General features: G+C 42.3%; 1 long non-coding RNA gene across 2 annotated transcripts in view; it reads left to right on the forward strand.

Moving 5' to 3' along the window:
• Window positions 1-14,706, forward strand: part of LOC117707754 (uncharacterized) — a 464,176-nt gene that overhangs the window by 301,295 nt on the left and 148,175 nt on the right. The gene's annotated exons all lie outside the window — the stretch shown is intronic.

Here is a 14,706-nt window from a genome sequence, read left to right on the forward strand (position 1 = left end):
GCAAGTGAAGGATCTGTATTACAAGAACTTCAAGTCTCTGAAGAAAAAAATCAAAGAAGATCTCAAAAGATGGAAAGATCTCCCATGCTCGTGGATTAGCAGAATTAATTTAGTAAAAATGGCCAATTTGCCAAAAGCAATCTATAGATTCAATGCAATCCCCATCAAAATTCCAAATCAATTCTTCATAGAGATAGAAAGAACAATTTGCAAATTCATTTGGAACAACAAAAAACCCAAGATAGTGAGAACTGTTCTCAACAATTAAAGAACTTCTGGGGGAATCACCATCCCTGACCTCAAACTGTAGTACAGAGCAATAGTGATAAAAACTGCATGGTATTGGTACAGAGACAGGCAGGAAGATCAATGTAACAGAATTGAAGATCTAGAAATGAACTCACACACCTATGATCACTTGATCTTTGACAAAGAAGCTAAAACCATCCAGTGGAAAAAGGACAGCATTTTCAACAAATGATGCTGGTTCAACTGGAGGTCAGCATGTAGAAGGATGCAAATCAATCCATTCTTGTCTCCTTGTACAAAGCTCAAGTCCAAGTGGATAAAGGACCTCCATATAAAACTGGACACACTGAAACTAATAGAAAAGAAAGTGGGAAAGAGCCTTAACACATGGGCACAGGAGAAAAGTTCCTGAACAGGACACCAATGGCTTATGCACTAAGATCAAGAATTGACAAATGGGACCTCATCAAATTGCAAAGTTTCTGTAAGGCAAAGGACACTGTCAATAGGACAAAACGGCAATCAACAGATTGGGAAAAGATCATTACCAATCCTACATCTGATAGAGGGCTAATATCCAATATATATAAAGAACTCAAGAAATTAGACTCCAGACAACCAAATAACCCTATTAAAAATGGGGTACAGAGCTAAACAAATAATTCTCAACTGAGAAAACTCGAATGGCTGAAAAACACCTTAAGAAATGCTCAACATCCTTAGTCATCAGGGAAATGCAAATCAAAACAACCTTGAAATACCACCTCATACCAGTCAAAATGGCTAATATAAAAAACTCAGGTGATAGTAGATGCTGTCGAGGATGTAGAGAAAGAGGAACACTCTATTGTTGGTGGGATTGCAAGCTGGTACAACCACTCTGGAAATCAGTCTGGTGGTTCCTCAGAAAATTTGACATAGCATTACCTGAGGACCCAGCTATACCACTCCTGGGCACATACCCAGAAGCTGCTCCAACATATAACAAGGACATATGTTCCACTATGTTCATAGCAGCCTTATTTATAATAGCCAGAAGCTGGAAAGAACCCAGATGTCCTTCAACAAAGGAATGGATACAAAAAAATGTGGTACATTTACACAATGGAGTATTACTCAGCTATTAAAATAATGAATTCGAGAAATTCTTAGGTAAATGGATGGAACTAGAAAATATCATCCTGAGTGAGGTAACCCAATCACAAAAGAACACACATGGTATTTACTCACTGATAAGTGGATATTAGCCCAAAAGCTTAAAATAGCCAAGATTCGACTAACAGACCACATAAAGCTCATGAAGAAGGAAGACTAAAGTGTGGGTGCTTCGGTCCTTCTTAGGAGTAACAAAATACGCAAGGGAGCAAATATAGAGACAAAGTATGGGACATAAACTGAAGAAGGGGCGGTCTGGAGACCATTCCACCTGGGTATCCATCCCATGTGTAGTCACCAAAGGTTGATGCTGATGTGGATGTCAGGAAGTGCATGCTGACAAGAGCCTGATATAGCTGTCTCCTTAGAGGTCTGCCAGAGTCTGACATATTCAGAGGCAGATGCTCACAGCTAACCATTGAACTGATCATGGAGTTCCCAATGGAGGAGTTAGAGAGAAGACTGAAGGAGCTGAAAGGGTTTGTGGTCCCATGAGGAGAGCAACAATACCAACCAACCAGAGTTCCCCAGGGTCTAAACCACCAGCCTGGGAGCACATAGGGAGGGACCCATGACTCCAGCTATATATGTAGGGGAGGATGGCCTTGTCGGGCATAGGTGGGAGAGGAGATCCTTGGTCCAGTGAAGGCTGAACACCGAGTGGGGGGGGTGGGGGATTTGAGGATGGGGAGGTGGGAGTGGGGGGTTAGGTGGGAGCACATCCTCATAGAAACAGAAGGAGGAGGGATGGGATGGGGGTTCCTGGGGGGCGGGGAATGGGGTAAGGGGATAAAATCTGAAATGTAAATATAATATCCAGTAAAAAAAAAAAAAAAAAGAATTTTTTTTTAAAAGGAGTTGAACAATAGAGACAGGTAAGCTCAGAGAATACAAAAGTAACTAATAAGTTACAAAAAAAGAAGGAAAGAAAGAAAGAGAAAGAGAGAGAGAGAGAAAGAAAGAAAGAAAGAAAGAGAAAGAAAGAAAGAAAGAAAGAAAGAAAGAAAGAAAAGAAGAAAGAAATTCTGCTGGGTATAGTAAATCAAGCCTGGGATGTTCAGGATGATCCTTGGCTACATACAGAGATCAAGGCCATGCAATTCTACATTAGACCTTTCCACAATTTTGTTAACTCAAACTGTTCCATACTGTGTTTGTATTTATATCACCTTGACTCAAGCTATAGTCATCTGATCAGAGGGAACTTTAGTTAAGAATATGCCTATAGCATTGGCCTTAGGCAATCCTGTGGGGCATTGTCTTGATTAATGTCTGATTCAGGAGTGCCAGCCCACACTGTGGGTGGTGCCACCCTTAAGCTGGCAGTCTTGGGTCTTAAAAGAAAGAAGTTATGGAAAGCAGTGCCTGTTTTAGCTCCTGCCTCCAGGTTCCTGCCTTGAGTTCCTGTCCTGATTTCCCTCGGTGGTGGACTGTTACCTGGAAGTGTAAGGTGAAATAAACTTTCCTCCCATACAGTTTTTGGCTGCGGTGTTTTATCCCAGCAACAGAAACCCTGAGACACGCATTTATAACTGATCTGTTCCTTCCCAGAATCCAGACATGGAGTCTCATTTAATCTTTAAAGGTTCTCCAATTGTCTGAATACTAAAAAGTAACCATATCAGAGAATCTACCTGTGCTCAGTGCATTGTGCTTTTGATTTTTTTTCCTCTTTTTACTGCTAAAAAGGTGTGATTTTTTTTTTCAATGAAATTTTACATGGAACAAAAGAAAGGAATATGATATGTCTTAAACATTTGCTATTAAATTACTTAAACTGCAAATTTAAATCTCTCTGACATGCCTTTCATGTGAAAGGGGGTTTCTAGCTTTTTGTGACAGGCTCAGAGTTAGGAATTATGATCAATCAGAGGTGTGTAATAAAGTTTCTGAAGTTGATATAGTGAATAATTGTAAGATTATAAAAAAAATAAGTTAGTCTATGTGCTAGAGAGATGGCTCGGTGGTTAAAAGCACTGGCTGCTCTTGCAGAGGGCCCAGGTTTAGTTCCCAGCACCTACATGGTGATTCACAATCACCTGTAACTTCAGTTCCAGGGGATTTGGCATTCTCCTTTGACCTCCACAGGCATCGGGCACACATGTTGTACACAAACATACATGTGGGCAAAACACGCAAGTGCATGAAGTAAAATAAAATAGCCATTCCTGGTTCAGCACTCTAATAATGTGTTTTCATAAACCACTCTTTAAAAGAATGAGAGAAAAGTAATAAAGTCGGGCTCACACTGATCCTTTTGATCTTGGTGGCTTTAACACCCCTGCTAGGGCATTCTTCTGGGGTGTGACAATATGGACAAGGGAAGCCCAAACTGGAAGGTACAATCATTGTCCACCCAAGTAGCCATTGCATCTGCACAGCAGCAAGTGAACGGCTCTCCTCCCTGTCTCAGTATGCTGACCTCCCATCATTTTAGAATTTTACAGGCTTTGCTTCCCACAACTTGTTGGTTCAGTGAGAGACCCTGTCTCAAAAAACAAAATGGATAATGACTAAGGAAAGCATCTGATGTCAACCTCTCGCCTCTACATACACATTCATATACGTGCCACAGGCATGTGTATACAGGCACACACATGCACGTGCGCACATACACACACATTCACAGGCCCATACACAGACACACAGGCACAAAACAATCATTTGTCCCTCCTCTCAGTTTAAAAGGTTTCATTTTCCTGTTACTCTTTTTTCTCCCCATCTTCCTAGGATTGTTAAGGTTCACAGAGATTTGATTTCCCCAGCCATAAAATGGAGCCGGTTATACCTGGCTCTTAGGTTTGCCGTGAATGTCAGCCACCCTGCTGGCATCCCGAGCTGTTTCTAGTGTACGCAATGTGCTCGCTTTGATTAGTATCAGATCATTTGCTGGTTGTTCAGGACATTTCTCCCAATTACACTGAAATATAAACCATTTTGCTGATGTGACTGTGAAGAACCTCTTTCCTCTGGCTTTCTTTGTTCAAAAGGACTCAAGGCAAGGAGAATCCCAAACCGAAGGCTGGACGTGGCCAATGCTAGAAAGCACCGGTCTTCCAAGGACAAGCAATAATAATTTTTGCCTAACTTTTTACAAAGAGCAACACAAAACCCCTTTTAAAATGTTTTCTACATTCCATAAAGCAACTGTGGGAAAAAAAAAATGTGGGGCTATGTTTTCCAAAACACTTGCATAGGCATCTCAAAGCTTCAAAGGTTGTTACTGTGAATTGCGGGAAGGATTCTCTCAAATGGCCATGAAAAGCATCCATTCTGTGCAGGTGATTAGTGTCTTCAGGGGGATTACCCCACTTAATCCTCACAGCCCTACTTGGGTAGTGTTGCCATTATTACCTTATTAGCCTCTCATTCTGTATGTGAGGAGCTTTGGCTAAGGATGGGTAAGCAGCCTAGCCAAGGTCGCATAGTCTGCTGGGGCTATAATTCCAAATGATCTCCATGGAGTCAGTCGCTCATATGGAACACAAGTTTCAAAAGTAATGAGGATGGTACGAAATTTCAGTTAGACAAGAAGAATGAGTCCACAACGGCTGTTGTGTAACTTGGTGCCCATAGGAAACGGCAAAGCCCTTGAGAGCTGCTGAGAACTCAGCGCAAGTGTTCTTTCCCACTCAAAACCGTAGCGTGTGAGTGACTACATCCATGTAGTGTAACATACAGCAAAGCAGAATGGTGTGTGTCATGAATGTAATCTTGTCAGTTAAAAAAAAAATTGTAATCCGAGTCTTAATGGTTAGAGTCTAGATTGAGGTTAGTGGTTGTCATTTTTAGCTTCAGAAAACTTTTATATTCTTTAAAAATTGTTGATGATACCAAAGATCTCTGGCTTATCACTCTATTAATATTCATATTATTAAAAAGTAAGACTGAGAAATTTTAATATACTTGGCTACTTAAAAATTATAATAAGTAACTAATTCAGTAACAAAATAACCATTCACGAGAGCTATAACCAATATTAATATTAGTAAGAATAACATTTCCTGAAACAAGAGGCATGTTTCCATATCTTTTTTTTCCGAGTTTCGATTTTTATTTGACATTTTCAAATGTACAAAAGGAAGCGAAGATTCTCACACTTCAGAGCTTCTGCAAATCCCAGTTGCATGAGCATCTGGAAGGGGCTATTGTCCCTCAGCAATGCTGCTGTTGTGTCTCCAAACTCAGCAGGAAATGCAAACATGAGCATGGGAAGAGGAATCTTTTCATGAGATCAGGGTATCCCCTGATTCTACACCCCAACCTGACAGGTGAGTTTACAGATTAATTCTTAAGTGGCATTTGGAACCGTATCTATCGGTGAGCTATCCATGCATCCACATTAAACCACACTGGTTTCTTTGCAACTTTTACATGCTTGTGACTGAAGTGTCATGTGTCTGGCTTTTGTAAAATACCAGTTTGCCCCAAATCTCCCTAACACTGATACATTTCATCATGCAATACTTAATAATCAAACCACTTTGATTATATATATAGCCACCAAGAATCTCATCCCCAAAGCTGCTTACTGCTCAAAGATCTGTAACAGCCCCTTCCATGGACCACCATCTGACTCCAGCACACACAACTGCTTTGTGGGTACTTCCATTAGGTCCTACAGAATGATGGAAGAGACTTGTTCTGGGAGATAATAAAATCAGTGACTTTCACTGCTTAATCAGTGATATTAAATGAGATTAACTTTTTATTTGTGGTCTATAAGTAAGCAATGTGAGAACCGTTGGCGTCCTTTGCTTAGTAATGCCCCACCTTATGTCACCAGCCAATCCCAATCCAGTATAGATTAAATGACATCTTGCTGTTGCTACACAAATAAGATGGACTTCAGAGACCCACTAAAAAGGCATCAGGGGTCTGCAGAGCACACTCTCACACAATCACCTAAAATCACGCCCTCCTTTTGACAATCAGATATCTCCTAAGCAATTCTAGAAGAGTTGCTAAAGCTGATAGGAAGGCTGAGATGGGGGGCGGAGGAAGAGGGGGGCATCACTTTGCTCCTGAATTCATGATTCCCTTCGTGCTACAAACGCTAAGCAGCATTTGCATTCTTCCCATGTAAACAGAACTTGCGAGCTCTCCCTCAGTCATCTGCCTGGATTAGCATGGCTCCTTGTCTGCGCCTGCAAATTACTATACCATCTAGAAAGGCCTTTTGCAATACCTTAAGAGGAATGGAGAGTAAACAATCAGGTTTTCTCAGTCTGTAATTCGTCACTGTGTACACACACACTGCTCAGCAGGTAAAGTCATTTAGGTCGATAGGGTGTCTTTTACTAATCAACCTCTACATTAATTTACTAATTTATCTGTGCCTCCCAAAGTGAGAACTCTATTCAGATGTGTTGTTTGTATTTCCTCATTTGAATAGATTATGAATATATTATGATGCAATTAAATATACACAGACTGTGCACACTAGATCTTCTCCATACGGAATTCAAGAATGAAATAATATATGAGGCTTTGAAGCCAACTGTCATGAGTAACTGACAGAAATGGGTTCTCCTTGAACCTGAGAAGAATTCCTTTAGTGTGGGCCATTGTGTACTATTTAATTTTGAAGCTTTCCTCCTAAAGTAAAATTTAAAAGTTATCCTAACTAATCCTTTTTTGAGTAAAGGTTAAGGACTTAATCCTCTGGCTTTATAAACCCTCAGTGTCTAACAGACTGCGTCCTTGTTTTGCAGTATTCAAATGAGCTCATAAAGGTTCTCAGACAAGAAGGCAGGCAGCTTCTGTACAGACGCCTTGTGATCCATGAACCTTTGTTTCTGAGTTTTTAATGTCACTGCTTTGTTTAATTCCCTCTTTTTTCCCTTTGCAATCTGCTAGTTAGACTCAGTGGGGGGACTTTTTACAAAATTTTATCACTCGATATCATAATGCTAAATAACTTCACTTGGATTAAAAACTGGAACTGAAATATTGGGGATAGAGGTGTGACTCAGAGACCAGGGTGCCTGGCTTGGCACTCATGGGGCCGAGGTCAGATCCTTAACTTTGTGAAATAAAGTTGAATTTAAAATAAAAACAAATGCCTTATTGAAGTAATTTTTCTCCCAGAGGAGAGGAGATAGGTGTGTAGAGCAAAGGGTTGAGATTTTGGGGCACCCAAGCTGTGTCCCCATGATGAGGGAGCAAGACCTTCCTGCACACTGACCTTCGAGGGAGGATGGTATTTTATCAGGCCCTTGGGTCTTCCCCCTTCAGGCCTTTGAGAGCTCCTCAACAAGGATGGAAACTTGGATGCCTTTCCCTTCTTGTGTGTATTTAGTCTTGAAGCCTTTGCCAACTTACAACCAGAGCGCTCCTCTGAAGAAAGCATTTCAAGTAAGGATAAATTGCTGGGGAGAGCCAAACAAAAGTTCACTAGGCAATGATTTTTGCAAATAACTTGATGGGTACTCACTCTGACTTCTGAGAAGTCAACACCATGGCAACTCCTTAAAGGAGCTGTTCCAAAAACACTAAAATGCTGACTACTCCTGACCAGTAGCTTTGGGGCTTTTTATTTGCTTGAGAGAAGCTATAAAACAAGCTATGTGCCACACACTTAGAGGAATTAAGTGAGTTCCGCAGATCCACCAGGTGCCTGAAGTCCAGGCACGGCCGTGGAACTGGACATTCGTCAGAAACAAGAATTATTGTAATGGTTTCTGGGAATGAAGTGGTTGGGTAAAACAGAACTTGGGGCCTAGGAGAGTAAAAGCCTGAAGAACGGAGGTTCCCAGTGACGGTCTTCATGCCCTCGTGGATTTAGCCACTCTGGCCTGGTCTTCCTTTCCCAGAATAATGATTTCTTCTGTGGATTGCCTGTAACTATGGGCTCCATCCGCTGCAATTGGTCTCATTTCAGGATGAGAGGAAGATGTGTGTGAGAACAGCAAGATGATGATGTAATCAGTCCTCCAGGAGCTAGCCAGCAACCTCCGGTGACCCTGTGTTCTGAAATAGGGGTCCTGCCCCAGCCTCACTTTTCTATCAGAGCAACTGTGAAAATATGATAAAATAGAAGCTGTTACTAGAGCTCATGGGAAATTGGTGGCGTTCTATTTAAATGTTGCTCTTTTCTCCCAGTCTGCTATTTGTTGTTGTTGGGTTTGCTTTTTTTTTTTTTCATGATCTAATCCTGTGGCATTTTAATAGAATCTTGGGCCTTCAGGAAATCTTAATGTAATTTGTATTATTGACCTGAGAATACGGGAGCATCATTAGCAGACAGTAAACAATGTCTGAGTGAAGTTTTATTATTTATCACAAGGGTTTTGCCACCATCTCCGGGCAGGTTAGTCAATTGTGCTAAAAGTGCTGTGTCTGGTGGCTTGTGGATTATGGTATTTTTCCTGTTCTTCCTGCATCATAAAGTGCATAGCTACACAATTTCTTTTCTATTTAAGTAAGGAATGTCCTCCTTTCTCTGAATGGCAGGGAAGGTCAGTTCCATATCACAAAGCTGAGACCGGCGGAGCTCTGTCTAACATCATTACTATAGTCTTGTTGCTGATTTCCAGAAGGATTTGCTGGCAAGAACTGAAAGATCAAGATGTGATGGTGCCTACCCTGCAGTCAGGAGGCAGAAGTGGGAGGAACAGCCTATGCCACAGGACGAAACAAACAACCCCTAGCAGTGTGCATCAGCTTCTGCTGGGCACTTAGACGGCAGATGGGTGGATAAGAGGGGACGTGGCCAGGGAGCCTACGTGTGTACGTGTATCTTGTTCTTTTCCTGAGGAGACCAAAGCCTTTAACTTTCTTTCTATCCATCTTACTGAGCACTTACTCAGAAGTCTATCTGGTACTGTGCTTTTATAAACAGCTCCCTGGGTTCCTCAAATACTACACAAGAGCCACACTGTAAGTCTCGATGTCTTGCCAGCTTTAGTTGTTTGCAGGGTTACTGGTTCTTATATTTCTTCCTTCTAGAGCTATACTGGACTGCTCCAATGAGGTGACAGGGTCTCATTGCATTCTGCCGGTGTAGCTGGGGCAGGAGTGGCGGGGGGTGCTGTTGTCTGTTTGCTTTGTTACTAAGCTAAGATACATGTTTCCATACTCTGTTTTGAAAATTAAGTGAGGAACAAATATATTGGTTTTATGATTCTTCTATCTCGTTGTTTTCCACTGTGCCTTACGTGGGGGTACACGGAGAACACACAGAGTGTGGGGAGAGCAGCAGAACTGCAGAAGTAAGTTCGCGACATCTCACATCTCACCAGGCCTGTTACTCTTATTTCAAGCTGACACACAAAATGATAGCTGTTACAAGTATTGGTAGGCACCACGTGCTGTTGGGATACACGCACACAACCGTTAAGTTAAATCAGTTATACGTTATCATCTCCTTGTGATGAAAACTTCCAGGATCCAGTACTCTAACTCTTGAATGAACAGTGCATTCTTTTTATCAACGAGACTAGCACACCAGAACTGTGTGGGCTATGTAATCCAGTACATGTTAAGGAACCTTCTCCTGCTGTGGTAGATCAAATGAGAATAGTCTTCCATAAGCTCACTGGTTTGAATAATTGGTCCCTAGTTGAAGGAACTGTTTGGAAAGGATTGGGAGGTGTGGTCTTCCCGGAGAAGGTGTGTCACTGGGCATGGGCTTTGAGGTATCAGAGCCTCAGGCCATCCCCAGCTCTCTCTGTGATTACTATTTGCTGATCAAGATGTATGCTCTCAGCTGCTCCTGTCTGTAGCCAAACTCCTGGCCGTGTTGATGATGGACTCCCCCTCTGAAACTGTAATCCCCAACAAACTCTTTTTCCTATAAGCTGCCTTTGTCATGGAGTCTTATCTGGCAACAGCCAAGTGACTAAGACACCCTCTATCCTCCAGCCCAGCCTCTGATAACCACCATGTTATGTTCAGCATCGATGACTCAGCATCTTCTTCAGATTCCACACAGGAGTGACTCACATCAGTCGTCTTTCCGTGCCTGGCTACTTGAAATACTGACCTCCAGTTCCATCCACGTGACCACAAATGACTGGACTTCATTTGTATGGTCGAGTAGCATTCCATATGGACACTCACCACATTTTCTTTTTCTCTTACTTCCTTCATTTGGGAGATGGCTGAGAGTTCAGAGCCAGCTTGCTTGCTCTCCATAGTGAGTTCCAGGCCTGCCAGGGCTGCATAATGAAACCTTTTCTCATAAAGAAACAAACAAACAAATTAACTTGCTATGGGCAGTACAGCTACTTAACAGTAATGCTTTCTCCAGTCCATGAAAATGGTATAACTTTCTACTTTTTGTATCATTTCCATTATCTCTCATTAATGTTTTATCATCTTTAGCACCCTTATACCTCAGGTTGAATTCATTCCTAGATTGGTTGGTTGGTTGATTGGTTGGTTGGATTTCTGTAGCTATTAGGAGTTAACTTTCTATTCTAGATAATTCACTACTATTCTAGAATATATAATAGAATATATAATAGAAATAGTGGTTTCTATTCTAAATAATTCACTAGTGAAGTCTTGCACATGCACTAGCATGTATATGTTAGTTTTATATCCTACAACTTGGCTGAATTCACGTATTAATCCTATTTTCCTGCTTAATTTTCTTGGGGAAGTCTTGGGGGCCTTAACACACAGGTCTTGTCCTCTGCAAACAATGGCAAATGGGTTTCTCTGCTCTGCTTTTAAAAAGAAAATCTAGAACTGAATGGTTATTGCCATAGATGATCAGTGTCCTGTTACAGTAATTATTTAAAAACGGGCCTCCGGTCAAGCCAACTGGCTAAGCTGGGGTGGCTCTGGCTAGATCCAACGCAATGTTCAGTGGCCGGAGGCCACTTGGGCTCCGAAGCTAGAAATGGCCTGCCAGAAACACCAGCCCTGCCACGCATGAGACGCCAGCGTGGGAGATGGATCTGCCAGTCTTCCATGCTGTCTCTGCAAGACATTGCCCAAACCATCTGGCCAACCACGCAGGCCCGGTAGAAAAATGAAACTCTAATGCTTAGATTATCCAAAGGCTTTATATATTTGGTAATGATCAATAACAAGATGCCCATACAATCAGAAGTGTAACCCAATACCCAACCTAGATATACCAGCTACCTTTGACTGGCGGAGACATGAGAACATCTACACCTATGTTTGCCTCTCTCTTGTCAGTCTCTCCCTTAGCTCCTCCTCTTTCTTCTCCTCCTCCTCCCCTACTCCTCCTCTTCCTTTCCTTACTCCTCCCACCTTAGCTCCTCCTACAGTGTCCCTGTGACAAAGTCTCCACAAAAGGAGAATAGCAGTTAGCTCATTGTCATGTTTCTCACACCTGATACCATAGTTCTAAATAATTCAGTATCTGGGCTACTGTGTATCAACATGAGTTATGGTCTCTTTCTACAAACAATGGAATTTTTTAAATTCTTTTATTTATTTACATCCCAAATATTTCCCCCTCCAGGGCCCCCTCCCAGAGTTCTTGACTCCATCTTCCCTCTCCTTCTCCTCTGAAAGGGTACCCCCAGGGATCCCCTTTCCCTGGAGCATTAAGTCTCTACAGAACTAGGTACATCCTCTACCACTGAGGCTAGACAAGGCTCTGCTACATATGTGCCAGGCCTTGGACCAGCCATGTAGGCTTTTTGGTTAGTGGCTCAGTCTCTAGGAGCTCCCACAGGTTCAGATTAGTTGACACTGTTGGTCTTCCCATGGAGTTGCCCTCTCCTTGAGCTTCTTCAATCCTTCTCCTAATTCAACCATAGGGGTCCCTGACTTCAGTCCAATGGTTGGGTGTAGGTATCTGAATCTGTGTGAGTCAGCTGCTAGTATAGCCTCTCAGAGGACAGCCATGCTAGGCTCCTGTCTGCAAGTACATAGCAGCAATAATAGTGAAAGGGTTTGGTGCTAACACATGGGATGGATCCCAAGTTGGGACAGTCAACTGGATGACCTTTCTTTCAGTCTCTGCTCTACTTTTGTCCCTGTGTTTCCTTTAGACAGGAACATTTCTGGGTCAAAAATTTTGAAAGTGGATTGGTGTCCCCATCTCTCACTAAGGGCACTGCCTAACTAAGGTGGTCTCTTCAGGTTAAAAGGTGGCTCACTTACATAATGGAATGTTATTCGGCTATTAAAAATGAGGACATCATGAATTTTACACTCAAATGGATGGGACTAGAAAATATCATCCTGAGTGAGGTAACCCAGACCCAAAAGGACATGCATGGTATGCGCTCACTGATAAGTGGATATTAGCCAAAAAGTACAGAATACCCATGATACACCTCATAAACCCTAAGAAGCTAAACAAGAAAAAAGGACCAAGTGAGGATACTTAAATCCCACTTTGTTATTTTATTTTTTTTTAAAGATTTATTTATTATATGTGATTACACTATTGCTATCTTCAGACACATCAGAAGAGGGCATCGGATCCCATTATAGATGGTTATGAGCCACCATGTGGGTGCTGGGAATTGAACTCAGGACCTCTGGAAGAGCAGTCAGTGCTCTTAGCTGCTGAGCCATCTCTCCAGCCCTTAAATCCCACTTTGAAGAGGGAACAAAATAATTACAGGAGGCAGAAGGATGGAGGAACCTGGATGGGAAAGGGGAGGGGAGAAGGGAGCAGGATCAGGTATAGGGGAGGCAGGAGAGAAATCCAAAGGGTCAGGAGAATGAATGGAAATATGCAGCTGCTGGGGGTGGGGGGACCTCTAAAAGTCTCACAGATCTGGATTGAGAGGCTCCCGGACTCAGTGGGGGTGACCTTAGCCCAAAGAATGGAATTTTAAGTCTTGGGTCAAGGATATAGAGGTGGCATCATGCACAGAGACAATTTAAATATTAAGACATTTTTTCTTTCTTTTGGCCATTGAAACTGTGCTAGAGAATCTGTGTCTAAAACCAGTGTCTACATCTGGCCGTCTCCATGGGTAATGTCTCCTATTATGAGTTCCCATGCTGTGCCTGTTCAATGCCCCTATTCAGTGAGAGTTTTAAAGATGCAAGGCATGATGCAAGGATAAAAGTAGTACAAATAGTTTGGTTATCGAATGACAGCATTCAAGAGGCAGAGGCAGGTGGATCCCCGTGAGTATGAGGGCAGCCTGGACAAACAATGAGTTTCAGGCTAGCCAGGGCTACAGAGTAAGACCAGACTCAGAGAGAGGGAAAGGAGAAAAAGACTAAGGCAGGGAAGTAGTTAAGTAGAGAACTTGCATAGCAGCAGATCTGAGGCCTAGGTTCACTTTCAAGACCTGGAGAGAGAGGGGGGAGGAGGAGAGGAGGGGGAGGGAAAGGGAGGAGGAGAGGAGGAAGAGGGGAAGGGAGGGGGGAGGGGGAGACAGAGACTGAGAGACAGAGATGGAGGGCACAGAGCCGGTGTCATTGTGAGAAGGTTCAAATCACTTGCTCCTTGCAGAAGGCACTTTTCTGAAGAATACTGTAGAAGTGACATGTTAGTGTTCACTGTCACACAGAAATATTTGGATGGCAGGAGACCGGCAGCCCAGATCTGGTTGCCTCTGTTGGCTAACATTATGTGCTGTGAATCTCTGAAGCTTCCTGAGAATGTGTGAGCCATGACCAAAACACAAACAAACAAAAAACTGGACCTAACATCCGAGCACTCTATCTGTCACACCAGAGCTGTGGAAGTGACTTTGAAAATGTAAATTCAGTGGCTGATTAAAATACTGCTCACAAAACAGAACATTTGCCCCCATTGCCCAGGTGAGAAATGGAGCCCGAGAAAGCTAGATGACGTTCCCTGCTCACACAGTATGGATGAAGAGAGAACTCTATTTTCCCATCTGTTAGATTTGATGTATTCTAGGTGCTACAGAAGAATCCAGAAACAAATAAACCACCCTCCCCTTCTTCATCAGTTTTTAAGTTGGTGCTATAAATATAAACACATATAGAAGAAATAAAGACTTCGTCTTTCCTAAGGAGAGTAAGAATACGACAAGCAAAGGTGTTTCTGTCTCTAAGAATGGGAGGGTCTCGTGCATGGGCTTTCCTGAAGTTTTCTTTAAATTATTCATATACATGTAAAATACATATACATGCAAAACTCATGTAGTAAAAATAAATGACTTCTTACAGATAAATGTTTCTCGCCTGGCTTCCTAGTGGGAAGGCTAAAACATTTTCCATGCCACTCGGATGTGAGGTGACTTAGAAGAAGAAGGTGTTTTTTGTTTCCATGTAAAACTGATGGCATATCTTCAGAGAAAGCTGTGTGCTATATAATGACATCAGTCATCACTCAGAGGTGCTTTCTTAGTCTCTTGAAAGCACTTGCAGGTGTTACAT

Source organism: Arvicanthis niloticus, chromosome 4, assembly GCF_011762505.2.
Source record: "Arvicanthis niloticus isolate mArvNil1 chromosome 4, mArvNil1.pat.X, whole genome shotgun sequence".
NCBI lineage: Eukaryota > Metazoa > Chordata > Mammalia > Rodentia > Muridae > Arvicanthis > Arvicanthis niloticus.